The following is a 25,339-nucleotide window of genomic DNA, read 5'->3' on the forward strand; positions in this document are numbered from 1 at the left end:
TATCCCCATTATAAATCCATTTCCTATTTCATGCCTTCTACTTTATAACATATATTTCCTTTTATTGGCCTTTTACTTAAGAGCATTTTATTTCTGGGGAGCACATGGATGAGTCAGTCGGTTGAGCATCTGGCTCTCGGTTTGGGTTCAGGTTGTGATCTCATGGGTGGTGAGATCCAACCCTGTGTTAGGTTCCATGCTTACTGGGGAGTCCTCTGGACATTCTCTCTCCCTCTCCATCTGCCTCTCCCTCCTGCTCTCTCTCTCTCTCTTTCTTAAATAAATAAATAAATCTTTAAAAAGTTATTTTTAAGGAGGCGCTTGCGTGGCTCAGTGGGTTAAAGCCTCTGCCTTCGGCTCAGGTCATGATCCCAGGGTCCTGGTATGGAGCCCCTCATTGGGCTCTCTGCTCAGCAGGGAGCCTGCTTCCTCCTCTCTCTCTCTGCCTGCTTCTCTGCCTACTTGTGATCTCTGTCTGTCAAATAAATAAATAAAATCTTAAAAAAAAAAGGTATTTTTAGGGAGAGAGTGGTTGGGTTATGGACATTGGGGAAGGTATGTGCTATGGTGAGTGCTGTGAAGTGTAAACCTGGAGATTCACAGACCTGTACCCCTGGGGCTAATAATACCTTGTATGTTAATAAAAAAAATGAAAATAGTTATTTTTATGAGAGAGCACAAGTTATGGAGTCAGAATGTTAATGTTCCTATTCTAGCTTGTCTTCTTAGAAGCTATATGACTATAGATAATGGATAACTCTGTGTATCAGTTTCTTCAGATGTAAAGTGTGAGTAATGCTAGTGACTACCTCATAGAAATTGTGTGAATGTCAAATGTTATAATAATTGTAAAGCGTTTAGAATATTACTTATAAGTCTTAAAGTAGTCTTAGCTTATTGTTATGTAATAAAAATCTATAATAATTTTGACTTTCTGGTTTTCACAGCCAGGCTTACCCTAAGATTTTGTGGTCTAAATGTGCTTGGTCACTCTAATATATTTGCTTACACCATGTATCAGTACTTCTACAGGATTAACATTTATTTAATTATACATTCGATCTATTTGCATTCATTTTCGTGAATGAGTTGTATATCAAATGTTAACTTTTTTCAAATGGCTCATTTTGTGTGTGATCCATGGTAATTAAACAATTACCAGATAACTTAATAATTTGTTGCACAGTATACTTTATCTTGGTAATTTGAAATGACTGCTTTTTACTAGATTGAATTCCCACATATAGTTGAGCCTAACTCTGGACTTTCTCTTTTGTTCTAATTATATCTGTCTACTTCTTAATTGAGATCATATTCTTAATATTTAATTACTGAAACAATTTTAATACATTTACATCCATATGATCTTGTTTTCTCATTTGTAAAATTGTGAAAATAATTGTATTTATCTCAGAGAGTTGTTTGAAAATTATTATATGTTATGTAGAATAGTTATTAGATACTTGTAAATTTTTAAGTATATATTAACAGTTGTTATAATCATTATTCTGGAAGAATGATTTTATGTCTAAACTGATGGGTTATTACAATGAGACCATTCAGTGAATCATACCTCCTGGTATTCATGTCCCTTTGCAATGTGAATTTCTCAGCTCTCATCAAGAGGTAGAATCTATCTTCCCACCTCTTGGATCTGGGTAGGCCTGTGTCTTGATTTGAGCAGAATGGTAGAAATGACTTTGTGTGATTTGTATGCCTGGGCCAAAGAGGCTTTAAGTTACCTGTTTTTACCAAATAGGAATTTTTGGATAACTTTCTGAGTAGGAATATTGAGGTACCTTGGGTGGCTGTCCTGGGTAACCACTAACATTTTGGACCATCCATTCCCAGAAGAGATATCAGTTTCAGCAGCTGCATGAGTGACTCTAGGAGCCATGAGCAGAAAAACTATCCAATGCAGGGCAGCCCGAATTGCTGAATCATGAGCAAGTAAATGTCTTAAGCCTCAGTTTTAATTCCTTTGGAATGCCACAGTAGATAACTGATAACACAGACTTTAACTTCCCGTTTTATTTTAAATTGCTTTTTATTTTATTCTTTATTAAATTATTTTTATTTTATTAAATTATCAAATATTTTAAATTATTATTTTTTTACACAAAGTATTTTTAATTGGATTTGAAGATGTTTATTGCATTCTGTGTGTGGTGAAAAAAAAAATGAAACATACATATATGTGAAATACACCAAGCCTAACTGGGTAGGAAGCAGTCCCTGCCCCTCACCTCCTCTGAGACCTGAGTCAGGAGATCCCACTGGGATGAAGTATTTCCTGCAACAGTGGGGCACCAAGTGGAACATTCACAAATTCTCCCCTTTCAATATTGGCGGCAACTTGCCATTGTCTTTTAGTTCCTTAGCAATATCCGGATCTCCAGTAAGCTCCCCTTTTATAGACAGCTGAGGGTACGTAGACCGATTAGAGTAAGCTTTAAACCCCTGCAGAACTTCTTCAGCTTCTGATATAGCAAATGTCTCATATTCGACACCAGCACTATTTCTTATTTCCAGAATTTGCTGAATCCACATTTTGCTTCCTGTTTGTTTCCTTCCATAAGGAGCACGACAGAAGCTTTATTTGTCAGTACTTTGAGTCTTCCCTCTAATTTGGGAGCTTTGAGGGAAATTGTCTGTAGTTTGTCAGATACTTCCATCCCCTTAATTATATTTAGTCCTCCTATGAGCTCTCCAGAAACATAGAGCTGGGGCTAGGTGGGCCAACTGGAATAGGTTTTGAGTCTCTGAAACTTGGTCATGTGAGAAGATACCAAAACTGCTCAACTAAATACTATGTTTGTTAAGAATTTCTACCACCTGGGATGCCTGGGTGGCTCAGTGGGTTAAAGCCTCTGCCTTCGTCTCAGGTCACGATCCCGGAGTCCTGGGATCAAGCCCCGCATCAGGCTCTCTGCTCAGCAGGGAGCCTGCTTCCCTTCCTCTCTCTCTGGCTGCCTCTCTGCCTACCTGTGATCTCTCTCTGTCAAATAAATAAATAAAAAATCTTAAAAAAAAAAAAAAAGAATTTCCACCAGCTGCTTGCTGAAACCTCAGTGGGGCTCTTGAGGAGTTCCATTCATGAAAAACATGCAAGGGGCGGCAGGAGTTCATCCCTTCAGGCGAAGCTTGAGATCTTCTTTAGGATTCTTGTTACCCCTGGGTAGGAAGGAGCCTCTAGATTCATGGCACTGAACTTTTTTGGCCAACTTGGTCATGTGCTCCATTGATTAGGTCATTTTTCTGAGAAATCTTGGAAAACTAATTTCATATTTTTCAGATCCTTAAGGCTGGTGTCTAAATGTGGTATCTGTCTTGATAGGATAGGGACCCCAAGTGTGGGATGATGATAGAGTGTGGGTTGGTGGCCTGGGTGTGAAAGGATTCACCTGAGGCAGAAAAAAGGGAGATAGATGTTTATTGAATATACCACAAGGGAGCCATGGGCAGGACAGCAGAGGAAAGACTGTATGACATGAGACCACCGGTCAGGGGGTGTAGTTAAAGTGGGAAGGTGAGGAGGTATGGGACATATGGAATTATGCCTTTTTTGGTGACTGTGCCTGGTTGGAAGTAGCCCAGTGGTGTGTTAGAGCCTATGGATATCTTGAGGTGGGTCCCCTGATGGACCTGTTGTCAGCCAGGGGGCTGCTGTGGGTCCTTTCTGTCTTCCATCGCTCAAACCCGTTGCCTGAAAGCAGCCTCTATGTTAAGGAAGAAGTTCAACTTCCAACTCCACAATCAAAACTTGAGGGTGTGCTTCAGTTAACTCTGTTATCATGTCATTCATCTGAGAGCATGGCGGAGTCTATGGTGCCCAAACATGGACCTCAAGGAGGGACTTGTCTCTGAGGAGCAGCTGTTCCTCCCAACAGTAGGACTCCACCAACCTCCCTCTTGGCCTTTCTGATTCCTTCCATATCTCAATAACTAGAATTTTGCATTCTTTAAGAATATTCTTCTCTCTATTCTCCATTTGGGTTTGAGTGTCTACTTTAATCATATTCTGGCAACACATATGTCTATGAAAATATAGAAAAAGATGAAAACCCACAATAATACCTACAATAAAAATGGACAAATTATTAGATTATCAGTGAGGATTTCTTTCCCTATGAATTAGATAGAGGACAGTGCTATATTTAGAAGAACAATGGCTCACTTGTGCTTTATCCCAGACAATCTGGTCCTCTGAAACTAAAAGATGGTCTTATCTTTCTTCAAGGCCTACTGCCAGCCCTTAGACCCATTCGGCTCCGCCATCTAGAGACCTGGTATCAGTACTAAATAAATCATGTTATTCTGCACCAAAGTTTGTCAGTTTTTATTCATAATATAAATTCAGGTTGATTACACAAGACAAATGCAAGCCTCTGCCACTTCAGGACATATACCAGAATAAAATATGATAATCAGCATTTCCAAATCAGTAGTTATCATTTCATGTAGATAAATCTATTTAATTATGTTTCTCTACTATGTACCAAAAACGTTCTGAAGTCCAAGGTGTTAAGTCTATTCACACACAGTTTTTTTCTGATACTATGCCCTTTACTTAGTGTGTGACATATTTTATTTCAGAATTTAGGAAAAAGAATAACTAACAACCTTTAGGAAATCAAGAAGAAAATTAAGACCAACACAGAAATGAGTAGATTGAAATTTTCCTTAAAGTAGCTCCAAAATAAAGACAATTGGAAAGACTGATCTTTGACATGTCTGAAAAGAAAACTATAAAAAAGCAAAATTATCCAAAAAAGGCATCCAGATGGCCAACCGATACATGTAAAGATCCTCAAAATCACTAATCATCAGGGAAATGCAAATCAAAACTACAGTGAGATATTGCCTCAAACCTGTCAGAATGGCTAAAATCCAAGACACAAGAAACAACAAGTGTTGGTGAAGATGTGGAGAAAAATAAACTCTTGTGCACTGTCAAATGCAAACTAGTGTGGCCACTGTGGAAGACAGTATGGAGGTTCCCCAAAAGTTAAAAATAGAATTACCATATGATATATACCACTACTGGGTATTTACCCAAAGAATATGAAGCATTAATTCAAAAAGATATGCAGTTCTATATTTATTGCAGCATTATTTATGACAGCCAAATTATGGAAGCTATCCAAGTGTCTGTAAATATATGAGAGGATAATGAAGAGGTGGTTTGTATATACAATTGAGTATTACTCAGGCATAAAATAGAATGAAATCTTGTCACTTGCAATGACATGGATGGAGTCAGAGAGCATTATGCCAAGTGAACTAAGTCAGTCAGGGAAAGACAAAGATCTTATGATTTCGCTCATACTTGGAATTTAAGAAACAAAAGAAGCAAACAAGGAAAAAAGAGACAAAAAACCAAACTCTTCACTATAGAGAACAAACAGACTAGTGCTTACCAGAGGAGGTGGCTGGGGGATGGGTTAAATAGGTGATGGGGATTAAGAGCACACTTATCATGTTGAGCACTGAGTAATGTATAGAACTGCTGAATCACTATTTCAGGTGAAACTAGTATAACACTGTATGTTAATATACTGGAATTAAAATTTAAAAATAAGTTTAACTACAATGGAAAAAAACAAGCAAAATTAGTAATGATGAAGTTGTTTGTCAATAGCTACAGCAAGGATAATCCAATAATTCAACCACAGGGCATGGCACTTTTTTTCTTCTGATCAAAAGGAAAATAAATTAGCTGGAATTAAATCCTCCAAGTCAAAAATTTCATATTTCATATTTCTCTAATTTTCAGTAGTACAGTTATCTTGTATAGAGAACTGTTATTTAAAATAATAGTGAGCTCAGTTCTGTTCTTTATGATAATTTTCACATTTCTTATTATTTTTCTAGAAATCAGTCATGATAAAGTTCTTTTTGTGATTTATGTGAGGAAGTACTATCCCAGATTCTTCTCAATTGAAATGTAATGGTGAGGTTTTCCCCTCCATCTCAGTAAGAAAAATCTTTAAGGAACCACCATATAGTTTGATAATTCAATTTGATTTTCTACCATATATGGCTTCCCTAGCAGTGAATGAATGGCATGCTATTCTCCTTCCTCTGCTGTTTGTTTAACAACACAGAAAGAGACATGACAGTAAGATAGGAGCCAAGGCAATTGCTGCAGTCCATCCAACTTATGGGTCTTGTTTCCCTCCCCCTCCAACGCTGCTCACGATTCATATACTCCAACATGTAAGTGTGCATCATATACATGGCATGGCACTTGTTTCTCAGGCCTCTGTGTGTGTGTGTTTCTGTCTGTGTATGAAATATTTTTAGTACATGAGTGTGTATCTAGACCAGCATAGAAAAACTCAGGAGAATTTTTACAACTTGAATTTGTATATCATTTTAGTTTGCAAAATATATTTACATCAGTCATCTCATTTTACATTTTCCTACCTCACATGTGTTTGAGGGTGAAAAGCAGGAAGTCGTTGCCTCCTTCTATGGAGAAATGACTGCAAAGAAAGGAGGCTAAGTAACATGTCCAAGGTTACAGAGTAAAGGAGAAGCATAGTTGGGACACCTGAATCCTTGACAAATGCCCTTTACCTAATATCATGCTGGCCTTAATGTATTTTCTTGATGCTGAATGAATGCTCCTCTCTTTACTTTTTTCTTCTTTTTTTTGAGGTGTATTTCTCTAAGAAATGGCTAGCATTATAAAGGAATATATAAGGATTAAATTTGATTAATATATAGCATATATACTGATATATATTATTATTTTGAGTACTGATACCTGTTAAAAATAAGGTTCTAGAATGACATTGGCTTATGCAGTTTTGAGAAGGAGTTTTGTAATAGCGTGTTACCTTTCCCTACAACACACACACACACACACACACACACACACACACTAAACAATTAATTAATAATTAATAATAAATAATAAATAAATAAATAATCAACGAACCAAGTACTTATCTAATTTGGGTTAAAGCAAAAAAAGCAGAATTTCTGTTGACCCTACCCATGATTCAATTTTTTTTTTTTTAATTTTGTGGGAAAGTTTCTTTCCTCTGTCAATTTCAACATAAAAATACATTGCTCCTGGTTGTGCAATGGGCACTCTGGATTTCCAACAGCTAGCTCTATCTGTTGTTCCTGTGCCTGGATAACGAGGGCGTCTTTAATGTCATCAACAGAGCAATGGCTGGGTGGCACAAAAATGACCTGTAGCTGGAGGTGACGGATCTTATAATATCTCTAAAATAGAACATTCCATTTCCCTTGACTTTTGCAAAACTGTCTCAGTGGAGTTTTATTTTTCTTCATCTCTTCTACATCTTGCTGAAAGCTCCATCATTGACTGGTAGTGTCCAATGTGCAGGATGTGGCCATGGTCATCAGATAAGCTTCCTTTTACCAGGGAAAGGTAGCAATGTGTGTAAATGCTGACCACCAAATGCTTTTCCATTTCTGGACTGGCAAGGCAAACCCAGCAAGGTTCTGGAGGCTGAGGAAGTTGGGAGGCTGCTTTGGATGAAGAGATGACTCTGCCTGTAGATGAATGCTTTCCTTTTCTGTTTCAATCTACCTACCCCCTTAGCCATCTTCTAGAATAACAGAGTATTTACAGATGATTAAGGAGATAAAAATGTACATATAGCCTTTAGAAGATCATTGGTCACGTAAGCAGGAATGATTTTATCTTTTGTGTGTGGGTTGGTTATAAAGCATCTGTTTAATTTTAACCATCCTTATTGTGAGCCAGCTTTGTGGAAGTGGGAGAGAGCCATCTGCTCAGAAAGGTGATTATGAATAACACATAATGAAGCCTCATCAGACCAGCACTGACTGGGACAGAATTACATGGTGATCTGGACAGAGCTTAGAGATCAGGAAACAAGGCTTTGAATAGGTATTCTCCCACTTACTACCAGTGTGACTTCACAGAATGAGTCCTCCCTTCATCTGCAAAATGACAATCGTATCTACTTCCTAGAGTTTTTGTGAGGATTAAATAAGAAAGAGCATGGATAGCTCTGTGAATGGCCCATCATCTACGTTCAATAAGTGTTAGAAGATATTTGTCAAGAACTTTATGAAGTAAGATTTCCTACTGATACAAGCACTCATGGATATTTTTAAAAACATATCTGAGACTTTTGTTCTTTGCCATAAAACTTAATATAAACACTAATCATGAAAATATTTCCATCTGTTATAATGTTACTGATAATCATTATAGAATTTTCCAACCCTATATTTCTTACTTTTTTCCTAGTCCTTATTTCTAGATTTTCTGCCAAATATCCCCAAATCATGACTACTTCACTCAGAGAAAAATTAATTTTTTTACTCTTCTGTTCAGAGTCTCAGGGTCCTGATTCTCACAAACTTGATTTTCCACACCCTCCTTTGCCAATTGTTTTCCGGATAGATACAGCTAATGGGAGACAAAATTTAAAAAAAAAAAAAAAAAATGGAGGACAATGGGAGAGAAACCAGGTTCCTTTGTTGCCTTCTTTCTTGGCTTTGGGCTACATTTTTAGTATAGACCGAGTCCCCATAATTCCTTCTCTTTCTAGCAGAACTTCTCTCTGTGGCCACAATTTTTATTGAGCCAAACCTTGCCATGATCCCAGTTCCCAACTGGGCCTTGCTTCCACAAGTGGCTGTTCCTCTACGATTCCAGCTCGTGTCTGTCCGTTCTGTATGCTCAAGCTTTTGCAGCATCATTGCCTCCTTTGTCTCCCCAACTCTAGAATAACTTTTGACTGACACTAATTTCTGGGTATTGATGTGAAACCCTGGGTGTCCTCACCATTCTCTGATTGTCTTGTAGGTCTTCCTCTTCCACTGTAACTAGTGATCAGTACTCTTAAACTACTTGGTCTGGGTTCTCCTTCTTTTAGACAGGACAGGTTCAATCATGGTAATACTACAACTGTTTTCTAAGCAACTGACCTAGTGTAGACATCTGATTTTTAGATTTTTTTTTGTTTATAGAATTTTCTTGAATTCCAGAGGACATTTTAAAAAAGTAAATATAGACTTATGAGGTGTTTTTTTTTTTGAGAAAGTTAAAAAAATGCCTGCTCCAGACTTTGACAATGAATTTATTAGCAAATATCTAAATAGTAGAAATTTTGTGCCCAAGATCTATGAGTGAAAAAAATACAATGAATTCCAAAACAGAGGCACATTCCCAGAAAAAGAAGAAAAGACTATTTTCATCATTTCTTCCCGTTAGTATTATAGCTCTTGATATTTTGGAATCTGAAGTAGAAATAATTTAATTAGTTTCAAGTTTATCCTAAATAAAAGAGTGTGCAATTCTAAACTAAACCTCAAAATTTATGCAGTAAGAATTTTTTTCCCTATGCTTTTCATGCCTATAGTTCCCACAAATTGAATAAGCAAAAGAAAAAATACTAATCAAATACTAGGAAAAAAACAACTAACATCAGAAAACAAATTCTTTGCTTAATTACAGAGAATATGATAAAGTCAACCTGATATTTCCATCTTTTTGCTTAAGTCAATACAAAAGAATTGACCTAGATCATTTGTAATTCAAAGGAAAAAATTTCTGCTCCAAATAAAAAAGGTGGATTGAGTTATGAAGTTTCAGAAAAGCATATTAACCTAACATCTCAAGTAAAACACAACCAGATTCTCTTGGGCAACCACAAGGCTATATAAATAAGCTTTCCTCTTTGGGCAGGTGAGTTGCATTCAAAAGGAAAGAGAACACAGGACAGTCAGTGCGTCCTGAGACATAGACATACACCTTTTTAAAATTGTCTAAGTTGGTTCTTTTCTGTTTTCCATGATCATGGGGAAAATACCAATAAGTCAGGGTTATGGAACTTGTTTAAAGTTGTAGAATATCTACTCTGTTGGATTTATGTGTCCACAGTGTTAATATAAATAAATAAATTTATTAAATTGACCATTTTAGGCAAGTGTACACTGAGGTAAGGTAAGAATTACCTGAGTTGATGCAGCTGGTGTTGAGTAAATGTTATTGATCTTGAAAAAAATCACAATTTGCCAACAATAATAAAGCTCTAATTTAAAAGAAATGGCTATTCAGAAAGGAAACCAACATTAATGAGAGCATTCCTTAAAACTGTTTCTCAAAGTAATAACCTGTAAAATAAGTCAATTAGGAAAAATGTAGTGTTTTAATGGTACATAAAGAGTTTGTAAAAGAAGAAACTAGGTCCAGGATTTAGACAGCTGTGGATTCCATCATTATAAAAATGTAATATAGTAATGGAAAAATATGGTTAAAGGTTGATGCAATTATAAAAGAAACTAGGAAACATCATATGACAAGTAAATTACTTACTTGTCATATGACAAGTAAGTTAATACAACACTTATTTATTTATTTTTTAATTTAATAATTTTTTAATTTAATATTTTTTAATTTAGTTTTTAATTTAATAGACTATTTTTTAGTAGTTTTACTTTACAGAAAATATGGAGAATTCCCATATACTCATTCTCTCCCCTGAGTGTAGTTTTCCTTACTATTAAATCTTACATTAGTGTGAACATTTGTTACAATTGATGAGCCCATATTGATACATTATTATTAACTGAAGTTCATAATTTATATTAGAGTTCACTCTTTGTGCTGTGTATTCTATGGGTTTTGACAAATGTATAAATGTATTATATGTACACATTATAGTATCATACAGAATAATTTCACTGCTCCAAAAATTCCCTGTGCTCTGTCTATTCATCCCTCCCTCCTCCTCTCCCAACTTCTGGCAACCACTGATTTTTTTATAACCTTCATAGTTTCCTCTGTTCCAGAATGTTCTATAGTGGGAATTACATGGTATGTAGCCTTCTCAGATTGAATTCTTTCACTTACCAATATGCATTTAAGTTTTCTCGATGTCTTCTCATGGCTTGATTGCTCCTTTATTTTTATTGGTGAGAAATATTCTATTGTAAGGATATACCACAGCTTCCTTATCCATTCCCCTATCGAAGGACATCTTATTTGCTTCCAGGTTTTAGCAATTATGAATAAAACTGTTATAAACAGTCAGGTGCAGATTTTTGAGTGGACATAAGTTATAATTCATTTGGATATTTCTGGGATTTTTAATATTTATGAAAGTTTTATGAAAACCTCATGCTATAAATTAAAATTTTCAACTATAAATTAAATTTATAAAGCTATAAATTAAAAGTTTCAACTACATTGACAAATTTCAGGAAAATAAATATACATATATACAAATTTATCCAAAGAAGAATTGGAAGGACTGAGTGGTCCTATACTTACTAGAAGAGTGAATCAGTAGTCAAAAATCTTTCCACTAAGAAAATTCCAAGCACAGAGTTCAACAAATTTAAACCAGTGTTCAAGTAAATTTTTGCAAACTTCCTCATACTTTTTTAGGACACTAAAAGCTTATTTATGAAGCTAGTGTAATTTTAAGGCCAAAATGCAACAAAGATAGTAAAGAAAGAAAAACATGAGCAAAATTTATTTAAGAGACATGATGCAAAAATCATAAGTAATATGCTAGCAAAAAGAATTTAGAACATACAAAAAGTATAAATGGTATAATCCATGTGACAAAGTTGCTTTTACTTCTGGAAGATAAAGTATTAATATGGAAATGTTAATATAATTTGTCATATTGTAAAATTAAAGATCATAAAATACCCCAACAATTGCCCACACAGCACTTATTAAAATACAATGTGCATTGATGTTGATGTTCTTGACAAATTAGAAACAGAAGGGAACTTCCTTAATGTGACTGAAAATCAACAGTGAACTTTATATACAGTTAGAACAACACATCGAGAAGCTTTGCTTCTGAATTCAGGAAGAAGACCTAGATTCCAAGCACTACTTCTATTATTTAATTTTTTACCAGTTTTTCTAACTAGTGCAGTATGACAAGAAAAAGAAGTAAGTGTGTAAAGATTGGAAAGAATAAAGAAATAAAAACTAATTTTCAAATCATGTAACTGTGTATAAGGAATAACGAAAACACTTGCAAATAACCATTCAAATTAGTAGAAGAGTAAGAAAAAGTTGCTAAATAAAAATCTGCGTAGTAAAATAGTGTTCTCAAATAACAGTGATAAATAGTAAGAATACAAACAAAAAGGTTGGAAGATAACATTTATAACACCAAACATACAAGTTACATAAAAACCTATCTGACAGAATATGTTTAAGAACTTTGAGAGATATTTTAAAATTTATTGAAAGATATTAAACAATACCTAAATGAATTAAAAAATAAATTATATTAATTGATTTTACCTCTAAAAGAGTCTAGTCAAAATCACAGCATTTTCTTTCCATAGAAATTAATAAGCTGATTCTAAAATTTATATGTAAATTCAAGAGGGTACATAAATCAAGACAGTCTTGAAATAGAAGAATCAAAACTAAGGCTTGCTTTATTAGATATTAAGATTTATTATGGATCTATAATAATTAAGGTAATGTGGTATGGGTGCAGAGATAGACTAATGAAATAAAATGGACAGCCTAAAAGCAGATGTAAAGGTATACAGACATATATGTGACCGAGATGGCATGGAAGATTAATGGAGGATGAGCAATGTCTTCCATAAATACTGTTCAGATCAAATGTATCCGTATGAACAACAAATCAAAATGCTACTTTATGCACACATAAAATCAAGTCTGGGTTGATTAAAGACCTAAATGCAAAAGACAAAATTATCAACACAGGAAAATATCTTCATGATGTCAGGTAGCAAATGATCTATATCCATTGACTTCAGTTGGAGTATAAAATATGAAAACACATAATAGTAGTCCACTAATAATATTCATAGAACTGAGTATGTCATTCTTTGATATTTTAATATGTAAATATTATGCTATATACTTAAGCATTCTTTTATTAAGAAAATATAAACACTTCAAGTGTAAAACGACATAGCAGCAAGCAACAATATTTGCTCAGCATTGCACAATGAGAAATAGAAAATTTGCATAAAGGCCTTTTTATATGCATTATAGTAAACTTTTAGTATAGGAATACCTAATAGACTTTAAGCATTCTTTGCCATTTACTTAATGTAACTGTTTCTATTTTGTTATTCAAATAATATTACAAGTTAACCATTTATTTCTAAATATAAAAATAAAAATGTGCGAGAAGAACGGGAGATAATTAAATTGCCAGAATGTGTATGTGCGCCTTTGAGAATTATTTTTCTATTTTGTTTCATCAAATGTGATTTGTTTTAAAGGCTACCTTGACTTCCAAAAAGCTGCTAATGCTCAAGTTATTTCTTCCAATGTAATCCTTTCATTTCATAAAATGTCGGATTGTATAGCAAAAATTTTAGAGACACTTATTTGTATAATCTGTTCAGTTTAATAATGTAAAAGTTGCACTCCTAAGAAAATGTGTGTTATGGAAAATCATTTAGTGGGGAAGGGGGGAAAGTCTAATGACTTTCGATCCTACAGTAACGAAGTGGTTTTTTTACTCTAGGAATGTCAACAATAATAGTGTTTTTCGAGCTGTTATGTACTGAATGTTTCTGTTCCCTTCAAATTCACACACTGAAGCCATATCCCCCAATGCGACTGTATCTGGAGACACAGCCAGTGAAGAGGTGATAAAAGTTGAATTAGGTCATGAGGGTGGGACCCTCATCCTATAGAGCTCATGCCCTTCTAAGAAGGGGAGACACTGTCATGTAAGGACACAAAGAAAAGGCAATCTTCTGCAAGCTAGGAAAAGTTCTTACCAGGAACCAATCAGCTAGCACCTTGACTTTGGACTTCCCAGCCTTCAGAACTATGAGAAAATAAAATTCTGTTGAAGCCACCCAGTCTATGGAATTTTGTTAAGACAGCCCAAATTACTAATACAAGACCTAAAAATGAGTAGCTATAAAATCTAACCCTCTCTCCCTAAATGTAACATTTGTGACACTTGGTATTTATTTGTTCCATAATAATAGCCTTTCCTTTCTGCTACCATTCGTAAACAATTAGCAGAGTTTCTTATGAACAGTATTTATCTCATCCTTGTTTTTTCAACCAGCTTTTGTCATTTAAAGAATCATCCGAAAGTTAATGAATTAAAACATTCCTTCATTTTGTTCTCAATCTTGTGGGTCAGCGTGGAGATCAGAGCTGGGAGTTCTATTCTTCTAGTTCTTCCAGTCTAAGCTGGGATCCCCCATGTGTTAGCAGCCATCCTAATGTCTGCTGGGCAGATCTCTCTCTGGAGGGTGGCTAGTCATCAGCTGGGACAACAAAAGTGACTGGGCTACCTATCTCTCCCCCTCTGTCACGCTGGCCTGGACGGACTGATGACAGCTGCAAGGTTGCAAGACGCCAGATCAGTCCCAAGCTCAGAACTTGAACTGTGTTCCTTCCTTCAACTCAGTCTGTTGGTTAAATCAAGTCAAAAGACTAGACCAGGGCTGCCTGGGTGGCTCAGTGGGTTAAGCCTCTGCCTTCAGCTCAGGTCATGATCTCAGGGTCCTGGGATCGAGTCCCACATCGGGCTCTCTGCTAGGCAGGGAGCCTGCTTCCTCCTCTCTCTCTCTCTTTCTCTCTCCTTGTGATCTTTCTCTGTCAAATAAAAAAAAAGACTAGACCAGAGTCTTGGCAGCACAGAGAAAAAAAGCAGAGCAATGTGGCTGTTTTTGCAATCTACACTAGTCAAACAATGCCTATGGATATTTAAACAGCATAGTTGTATTTCTGAAGCAGGGACGGCTCTCCATCCCCACTGCTGTGGCAGAGATAACCAACGGTAATCTAAGGCAATCTAAGGCAATGAAGACTGTCTTTTCAAGTAGTTGATGGCATGACAGTCTATTCAAGTTATAAAAATCTTCCAGAAACATAAAATTGTAACTCCTGGGGGATGGCAGTCCTTTCCATTCCTTTGCGACTTAACCCTACCTATACCTGAAACTCAGAGGAAGCTCAGAGAAGTTTTTAAAAATCTATATACCATTATTTTCCTTGTTACATGAAGTAATCTCTTAAATAGGTTGACCTAGGTTAGTGAGAATTTCCAGAAACCTTCCATAATCAGCACAATAGAAATGTAAGTTTTGAGGCTGAAACAATAAAGCAATGTAATTTTTCCTCCCAAAAACCTTGCAAATGTCCATGTGGCTGTGTTTCTCCCTGCCCTTGGCTGAAATCTCAAAGAAGCTCTTAGATAATAAAAGCCTTGTAGGCTCTTTGACCCTGAAAACAGTTTTTAGATCAATAATTAGTGTGTTCAGTCCCAAGTAGTAATACAGACTCCAAATTTTGTTCTAGGTTAAATCTTCTATCCTTGTATTAATTAGGACAGATCAAGTAGTGCTGTGGTAACAGACAGACCCAACACAAGTTCTGGATTTTTGTTTGTTTGTTTTTTCTTTGTTTATCCTAAGTCCTTCTAGTACCAAAGCAGTAACTCTTCAGTAATAACTCAGTAATCAAAGCTGTCTCTCTTGGGGTGGTGCCATGTTGACAAGGGACCTCCTTGCTGCTGGGAAAGAAGGAATAACAGAGTCACACAGAGGGTTCTTATTGTTACAGTTTGAAAGTGACACATGGCATTTTCAGTCCAATTTCAGTTATACATAGTCACAGGCCCCATGTAATTAATTGAAAGGGGCTGGAAAATGTGTCTTCATTTTCCTGAGAAAGGGAATAGAGGGATGTTGGTGAGTTCTAGTGCTGGGTGCCCTACCTCTCTTCTTAGCTCACACTTGCTGGGAATAGGAAATGTAGAATTCTTTTCTTTTTTATTGCCTCATATTTCTGTCCCTGCTTCTCTACCCCACACATCAAAGCAAAGATGACATTGGGACCCCCAAATGGAATGGAGAAGAGAAGGGAAAGTAAGGGACAGTAAAGGTGTTTCTTTCCTGGTACTGTTGTGAGCTGGTGTAACACTTTCTGGCTTGGTTAGTGTTCTACAATGGATTCTTCTTCTGTGGGCTGCATGGGTTCTTTGGAGGTTCTCCTGTTACTGCAGATTGCTCATTGGTAGTTCTTTGACATTTTCTCACTGACTATTTAAAACTCCTTGTTATCCACCTATGTCTGGGTCTCTATCACACTTCCTGGACAAAATCACTTTTAGACACAAGGTCACGCCTTCCCAGTTCAAAGGAAAAACACACACATTGAACTTGTCGATAGAAAATGTTCCCTCAATGAAGCCATCTTCTCAGTTACCACTGTCCGCCTTACCCACTCTAGGCTTTTAAATTCCTCAGGCCTGGTGCAGACACCAGTCTTGTATCACCCAGGCTTCAAGAAATATAAATCAAGTCTTGGGCACTTGGGTGGCTCAGTGGGTTAAGCCTCTGCCTTCAGCTCAAGTCATGATCTCAGGGTCCTGGGATCGAGTCCCTCATCAGGCTCTCTGCTCAGCGGGGAGCCTGCTTCCCCCTCCTGCCCTCTGCCTGCCTCTCTGTCTACTTGTGATCTCTCTCTGTCAAATAAACAAATAAAATCTTAAAAAATATATAAATCAAGTCTTCTGATTTGTCCTCATAGAGTCACTGGGTGAATGGGGTGACCCCAGGTCCTGGGACCTTGACCCAGCCTAAACGAAAAGAATTGCTGAACATTCTTGGTTGTCTTGAGAAGGAATTCAGGACAGACGCACGACACAGTGGAAGAGTAACACAAGTGGGAAAGTTTATTAAAGCAAAAAGTACACTCAAGATATGATGGAGGCTAGCAAAAGAAAGAAAAAGAGACAGAGAGAGGGAGAGAGAGAGAGGGAGGTATCTCTGAGGTTTGGGTTTCTATCTTTTATCTGCAGTTCTTAACTAGCAGAGGGAATATTCACTACTTGGAGCAAGACGCAGGGGTTTTCCCTTTTTCTTCCTAATTCGGTCAGGAGTTTCCTGTCATGGCACCTGCCATCTTGGGCCTCTCTGGTTTGATTGTGCTTCTTGTGGAGTGCTGCTGCGACAGACCTCAGACCTTGCCCATTTGGTCATGACTTCCTTCTTCCTGACCTCCAGGCATCCTGTTAGAACCTAACTGCCTACTCTAGCCTTAGAATCTCTTTTAATTGGTCTTCATTCTCCCATACTTCTATTTCACTATATTTCATGATGTATCATATAGCTATTTAAAAATAGTTTTATTAATCCCTTCTTAAGACTTTGGTTTACATGATTGAGATTATCTCTGAAATGAAAGAACGCACATACACAAAATTTTCTTAGAAATTCTTAGATACCAGAGACTCTATTTGTGGATCCCAGGCTTAGAAGTCTTCATCTGTTTCCTTGAAAGAACTAAGCATGGAATGCTCAGAGTGGACCAAGGTCTGAATCAACCAATAAAGTTTAGTGCTGCAGGAATCTGTCTTCTGATGCTCCCCTGACTGCTGGTTGGACCACTGCAGAACATTTAACCACATTCTTCCGTTTATGGGCCTGGGGCTATTAGTAGCTTATAAATGTCTCAAAGGCAGTCATATTATGTTTCCCCTGTTTATCCCTAACATCAAATACAGTATTGGGCAAATTGCAGGATTTGATAAGCATTTGTTGAACAGATTGTAAAAGATAGCAACACTGAGCTAGGACTGGCCAAGACACGGGGAGCTGCTTTGGAGAGCTGACCAGAGTCACCCGTCAGGGCAGGGCAGGCATGGACACCTCTGGGGACCAAACCCCGGTAGTTAGCAGGTCTGTGCTAGAGTTGATCCTTAAAAGTTGATCTGTAAAAGCGGCCAGCCCAGAGCTACTGCCAGTAGAGCTGGATCTGCTCTGATGGAAGATTTTGTTGGTGGGAATTGCTTTAATAAAGCCAGGAGTGTGCTGTTGAAAGTCTCCAGCTCATTCTTTGTTGTGGAACAGTGGCTGGACTCCTCACTAGGAAGAGAGAGTCATCTGCCCCTTAGCGCTACATACATGAATTGCTCACACAATGTCATCCTTGTTATTAGATGTAGTTATCCTTCAGTTAGAACAAAGGAAATGAGAACACTGTAAGGGGTGGCATTCGTTATGTAACACTATCAGGACAGCATTTGGGTGATATGTGAACTATCCCAAAGATCAAAACCAAAGTTTGCCAATTATTATCTTACATAGTATAGTGGATGTTTCAAAGTTCCTCTGTGAGGTGGATGGATCAAGTGACACTGTACAGTGTTACGGGTGTATAAAGGAGCTCAGAGTCTCGTAGGACCTGCTTTATCTCAAGTGTATTAGTGAAGCTAAGATTCAGAAAAAGAAAATCTTAGGATCTCAAATCCACATGACTTTCCTCTAGTCAATGTTGCATCTCTAAAAGCAAAACTACCGTTTGAGAAATGAAAGATGATTTTCCTTAAATTTTGTCCCCAAGTCTGAGAGTGTGGTTCATATGCTGGCAGGGAGAAAACACTGGTGTGAAGATCCTCGTGAAATGCAATGAGCTTATTTAATATCATCTCTTGCAGGAGACTTTCAGGGCAGATACTTGAGACATGCATCCAGAAAAATCCTTCAGAATTTCCCTTTTACATTTAGCTCCGCACGAATTTATAATGGGCTTTGTGCTGAATGCATAGTAGTAATAGGATGAGATTTTGGCTTCTATTTTTCAAAAATTTTGAACTGAAAAATATACGGATTTGAGAATCTTGCTTTAAACCTGCATTTTTTTTTTAAGATCAAAAGAAAATTGACATTATTTGTCGGCAAAAAGTGAAGTGATTTTCCAGACATCAAAGCTGTTTAAAGTGTTTTGAAAATACAATTATGCTATTCATTTGTTTTCCCTTTAGAATCAGCATATCATGCATGCCAGCTAGGGCACTTTGCCTTGGATGGAATGCTAAAGAGTAATCTCAGTTGAAATAGGTTGAAATCCCTCATTAGACACTAAACAGCAGCATGAGGGAAATTGGTTTCTTTTAATCTTCCACATAAGGAGGCTATCTCTTTATATGCAAATACAGAATTTTGCATATTGATTGTATTTTTTGATGATTGAACGTACACATTTATAGGCTAAATGCCATTCTTTAAAAAGAGGGTGCATAGTAAATATCAATTTCCATAATTTCCCCTAACAAGTTCCTACTCCATCCTGCCAAACACTCTTAAGAGTTCAATTCATGTCTTCTTTCTCATCCTAATAGCTGTTTTCTTACACTAATTTTATACTTCTGTAAATGCATAAATAATTCTTAGCATTCAAACCAGACAGCAAGGAAACTGCTTTCTTTCAGGTCCATGGTAAATTCTCACCCTGTACTTGGGGAGTTGGGTAACCAAATTGCCCGCTTAACCCAGGGAACTTTCATGGTTACAGTGATTCAAGTTTGCACCCACGGGCACCCAAGGGCACCCAAGGGCATGCCTTTGGTCCCAGGCAGGATGGATGGTTGGTAATTTGGAGGGCTGATCTTGGCACCTAGTTTTTTATATACTTTTAAATTTGTATGTAATTTCAAACTGTTAAAGAAGCTGAATGTATGTGTGTGTGTGTTTATCCGGATTAGTAATTGTGAAATTTCTCCCCATTTGTTTAATTAAAGTAACTTGCATATCAGATTTAGACTAAGTTAAAGAAGGCTTTTGTCTTTATCTGGATGCTCACTTTATAGTAGGGATCCGTATTATAACTACCAATATAATTAATGCATTAAAATCCATTTCTTGGGACTTGGATCTTAGCGATCTTTTCCAGTAGACGATAATTATTGTATTTTCATTTTAAAACCTATTGTTGGTCATGTTTACAATTCACTCGAGGCTGACTCTTTAGTTAGGAATGACCACCTCAAACAGTACATTGTTCCTGTGGGAAACAACATCTGCTTGAGTGTGATTCACTTTTAGATGTGGCTTGTGGTGAGAATCTGGGACTGTATTCTTTTGCTTACAGCTAAAAAGCTGGGGTTCACCCACAAATAGACTTTCCATGAAAGATCCTGTCAGAAAGAAGAGAGAAAACAATCTTAAAGCAGTAGTCTCCAATGTTGACAGAAAAATAGAGAAAAAGGAAAAGAAAAAGGAAAAAGGAAAAAAGCAAAGGAGAGTAGAGAGAGGAAGAACACAGAAAAATGTAGGCCAGGTGATGGGTAAAAGAAGGAAAACACTTTCAGAAAAACAGCTTCTATATCATCAGAAACACAGTGTACTCTGTTTCACGTACCTAAGAACTTTTCTATTTCTAAAATCACCCCTATTCTTTCTTCATAATCACTCCTTCCTTATGCTACTTAGTTTTATGCCACAACATACATACCAGTTTAAACAGATACCACAGAAGAGAGAGAGATGAATACAAGGAGAGAGAATTAATACTTTGGGTTGAGCACTGCAAAAAATGTCATAACGATAAATGTATTAGATACATGTTATATATGAGGAAGAATAAATTTAAACCAAAGATTGAAAAATTCTAAATAGTTGGATTGATAATGAATGACATAGTTCATGGAGTCTTACTGCATTTTTAATTTTTCTGAAATTCCAACATTCTATTGGCATATCTGAGCGGAATGCATGTAGCTGGAAGCAAGTTGATTTATGTGTGGAGGTTTACTACCAATATGTACACAATTTACATTTAAATGAAAAGTCTGTCAATAGTAAAATATCCTAATAAAATCGTCTCTCTCAAATATGCCAAGATGGATTGAATGTCATATATTATCTTTCTCTTCACGTCTCCTCTCTTCTCTTTTCTTTTCTTTCTCTCTTTCTTTTCTTAAACTGTTTTTTTTTTTTAAAGATCTTTATTTATTTGACAGACAGATCACAAGTAGGCAGAGAGGCAGGCAGAGAGAGAGAGGAGGAGGAGGCAGGCTCCCTGCTGAGCAGAGAGCCCGATGTGAGGCTCGATCCCAGGACCCTGGGATCATGACCTGAGCTGAAGGCAGAGGCTTTAACCACTGAGCCACCCAGGCGCCCCTTCTTAAACTGTTTTATCTAAGGATCATCCCATCTCCATTCCTTCCTTCATATCTCCTGTCCTCCCTCCCTTCTTCCTTCTTTCTTTTTGGATAATCCTTACCACCTCCCTTTTAGGTTTAGTGATACTTCTTCTTTTTTACGCCATCACTGAAATGTTATAGAACAGAATGTCACGAAAAGATTAGCAGTTGATACATGGTATGCTGTTGTAGTGCAACGCCTTCTTTGAGGATTTGTATAGAAAGTTTGGTCAGTGTCATAATGCTCAGAATGTTCCTATTCTTGGACAATAAATGTTATCTGAAGGTGTGATTCAGATGTTTAAACCATGAGAACAGTTTTCTCATTACCTCTTGATCACCGTTGTTATGGTTCCATGCTTTTATTCCAGACTGGTCATTCTTTCTTAGGCTACCACAGAACATGGAAATTGCAGGTCATATACACTCAGATCTTCCATTATTCCTAGCAAGAGGTTTGGCCTAGAATGAGAATTTAAAATCACAGATGACTCCACAGCTTTACAAAATCCATTTATTAAATCTTCCTCTCTAAGGTCACTGTGCTGGGGCCTATAGAGGAAATATTGATTGGTTTCAATTTAAGGTCAGATTATAAGCATGGAGGTAGTTTCTGCTTCACATTCTGCAGAGAAAAGTCCCATTCACCCATGGAAAAGGAAGTTACAAGTTTGGAAGGTCAGTTACCTCATAACCACTAGGGGAGGGTGAGGAGGTGGGATCGGGGAGTGGTTGTAGCCATAGGAGGAGGATAACAATGAGCTATGTGTTTCCTTCTTTTAAATTTCCACCACAGGCTACTGACAGGAAAGTCACCTTAATATTGTGTTGCACAAGCTTTAATAATTCTGAGACTCATATTTTTAAATTCTGCGCAGAATGAGCAATACATATCTAGTACCTTAAAACTTACTATAATATACTTTCACATATTTTATTTGATCATCACAAGAATATTTGAAGATTTTATTTATTTACTAGTGAGAGAGAGAGAGTTCAAACAGGGGGAATGGCAAAGGGAGAGGGAGAAACAGGCTCCCCATTGAGCAGGGAGCCTGACATGGAGCTCAGTCCCAGGACCCTGGGATAGTGACCTGAGCTGAAGGCAGATGCTTAACTGATTAAGCTACCCAGGCAATCCCACCATCATCACAAGAATTTTATGAATTATCTCTTGTCCCCTTTTGTGGGTGAGGAAAGAAGACTTTGAGGAGCTGTGATGTCTCAATTCAGTACAGTAAATCAACAAGTGTTCATTGGCAACTACCATGTGTCAGGTATGCTGCTAATCAGTAAGGTTAGAGCCAGGAAAGGGACTAAAATTTTAGAATTCTGAGTGTCCTATCCTATCCTGTCTTAGGATGCCTCAATTTCTTATGTGTATAGTTGATAGAATTCTTTCTTCTTCCCTATTAAAATATATTTACAGTTGGGGCGCCTGGGTGGTTCAGTGGGTTAAAGCCTCTGCCTTCAGCTCAGGTCATGATCTCAGGGTCCTAGGATCGAGTCCCACATCAGGATCTCTGCTCAGCAGGGAGCCTGCTTCCTCCTCTCTCTGCCTTCCTCTCTGCCTACTTCTGATCTGTCTCTGTCAAAGAAATAAATAAAATCTTTAAAAATATATATATATTTACAGTCAATGTTACTTTCATTTCTGATGGTGTCATTTCACTTATTAGAATGTAAACTCGCCAGGAACAAGGTTGATTTTTGCTTTTTGTTGTTGTTTATTTTATTTATAGCATCTATAGAACAGTTTTCCTCATATAAATTGTACAATATAAAATCACTGTGATATATGAAGTTCTCTAAATATAATCATTAACCTGTGGGTAATTAAAAAGTAAATCATAATTTTTAGGGGAAGGGATGAAAATTAGCTTGAGCTGCTTTTTTCTCATGCACATAATTATTTTAATTTATTGACATTCAATACTGAAACATAAATAGGTAGAAGTAACAGATTTGTCACAATATGTGGAACAAATAAAGTCATAAAAATACAGTTAAATTATTTTGAATATTCAGGTTTGTGGTTTGACCTTGTAGATACAGTGTGTGTGTGTGTGTGTGTGTGTGTGTGTGTGTGTGTATCTGTGTGAAGGAAGAGAATGTAATACTAATTAAATGCAGAAATTGAATCAAAGAGAACTAGGGACAGGGAAGCTGTAGCATTTTTTCATCCAGAACAATGTCAATTCCACCAGCAAAGCTTTATGAGAGAGTTCAGTTATCTGTATGAGCTGATGAGCCCCCCCCTTCCTTTTCACTTTCCTTTCCAAATTGCACAGCTGAAAAGCATTATTAATGGAAACACCCTGTTAAGTCAGTGATTCATACACCCTGTTAGTTTTTGTTGCTAAAGTGTCATTTTAGCTGTTAACCCTTTGGGAAAACTAATAGGACATTCCAAACATAGCCCCCAAATTTTCATTTGTTTATACTCCATTGCAAAAACTTTCTGAGCTACATGTAATTACTGCACCTAAAAGGGATCCTAACAAAAGTTCAGCTATTTCCTGGCCACCCTCTGCATTTCAGCCTGTTGTACACTTAGAGCTGGGAAGCTGGACTCCAGAACACTTACCAATAGAATTTGGGGTTGGAGAAGCCTAAAGTAAAAACTCTGAATAAGTGTGTGTGTGTCTGTGTGTGTGCTGGGATCAAAGGCTAGGAAGGGAAGAAGATAGGGAAGCAGACAAAAGTCATTAAGTAAGAACTCATTTAAAATAATTAAATTCTTTAAGAAATAAAATGAAAATAGAATTTGAATATTCTGCTGTAGTTACAAGAATAAACTAGATCCATGTACCAACAGGGATAAATTAGATGAAAAATAATATTGAGTAAAAGTCTAACTTGCACAAAACTATTTAGCAATGATGTCCTCTAAGTAAAATTCAAAAATAACAAAATTGTATATGGATACATGGATGTGTGGCATGATTATTTTTCAAATGCCTGGATATTCTGGTTAATTGTTTTCTGGGGAGAAAGAGGAATAGGGAATAAAACTGGAAAAAGATTAATTTAATTTTAATATTTTATTTTCTTTAGTGAGGAAAAAAGATTAGTGTCAAATGTGGCAGACTCCATTATGAGTGGTGGTTCCATTGGTGCCAGTTGCTCTACTCTTTTCTATTTAAATAGAAATAGAAAGAAGAAATAAATTTTTATCCTTTAACACCATTCATGTATTGAGAAAACCAATGGTAACAAAAGTTTGCAGGTTTAAGACATACATTACAAAAAGGGGTAGCTGATCTCATTTTAACTTTTTAAAGATTTATTTATTTAATGGGGGGGGTGGGGCAGAGGGAGAGCATCTTCAAGCAGATTCTCTGCCAGACATGGAGCCAGACGCGGGGTTCCATCTCATAACCCATGAGATCATGACCTGAGCCCAAAGCAAGCATTAGATAGTTAACTAACTGAGCCATCCAGGCGCCCCAACTCATCTCATTTTTAGGTGTTCTGCTGATAACACTTAAGTAATTTAAAGAGTGACAATATTATCTTTAAAAGTGTTCACCACATTCCTTACTCTTTGAGGCCCCCTGATTATATGAAAACTTTAAAGTTGTATTAACCAAGATTTTCCAAATTCACTTTACATTCAGTGCTGACGCATTAACTCAGAGGTGTTTTCTTTGAGTTTTCCATTACTGAGAAAAGAAAATTGATAATGCTCTTCTGTTTTCATATTTTATCTCATTATTTCATTCACCATTCATGCAGTTGTGAAATTTGCACTAAATTTAGGCAGAAAAAGAGATCCTCCTTTGGATCTTTGTTCTGGGAAGAGTGAGGGTTGGGTGTACTTCTGCCTCCACTGGTCAAGTCGTGGTTTCTGAGTTAGGCCAGCAACTGAACCCTGGGAGAGCTGTATGAGGGGGGAAACTCTGAGGTCTTATTTCTCCTTTATGTTCTGTTTCCTGGGTTGATAAGTTAAACCCTCAAACTTAAAATAAAGTTTTAAATTTCATAAATTGTTTCATTTAAAAAGACTTCTATCATTCAAACATGCAAAAGGATGCTAGACGAAGTAAAAATGGGACTCTTCTTGTTTCCCATTATTTGCCTCTCTGGGATCTTTTCTGCAATTTTATTTGCCATTAATTATTCTGCAGGTGGAACATTTTGTGTTCACAGGGAAGATATTTTTTAAGAAGGTAAAACATTTTTTCCATACTTTCCCATACCATTTTCCTTCCTCCCCTCTGCCCTCTCATCCTCAAAGCAAAAGTCTTTGTTCTTAGTTGACTCCTATCATTTGACATTATTCTACCCTAGGATATTTGTATTTCTAAGAGCTTGTGCTTTAAGACAGAATCTTCTATATCCAAAAGAATGATACTATTTATGAAGGTAAACGGCTGGGCAATAAGGTCAAATTCTGAGTACTGGAG

The 25,339-nt window shown here is 36.7% G+C and overlaps 2 pseudogenes; both read right to left on the bottom strand.

Moving 5' to 3' along the window:
- Positions 1 to 2,322: 2,322 nt before the first annotated feature.
- LOC125101675 (glutaredoxin-3-like) lies at positions 2,323 to 3,991 on the bottom strand (annotated as a pseudogene).
- Positions 3,992 to 4,010: 19 nt separating this feature from the next.
- LOC125101676 (CWF19-like protein 1) lies at positions 4,011 to 7,586 on the bottom strand (annotated as a pseudogene).
- Positions 7,587 to 25,339: the final 17,753 nt, after the last annotated feature.

The sequence above is a fragment of the Lutra lutra genome, chromosome 6, assembly GCF_902655055.1.
Source record: "Lutra lutra chromosome 6, mLutLut1.2, whole genome shotgun sequence".
NCBI classification, from domain to species: domain Eukaryota; kingdom Metazoa; phylum Chordata; class Mammalia; order Carnivora; family Mustelidae; genus Lutra; species Lutra lutra.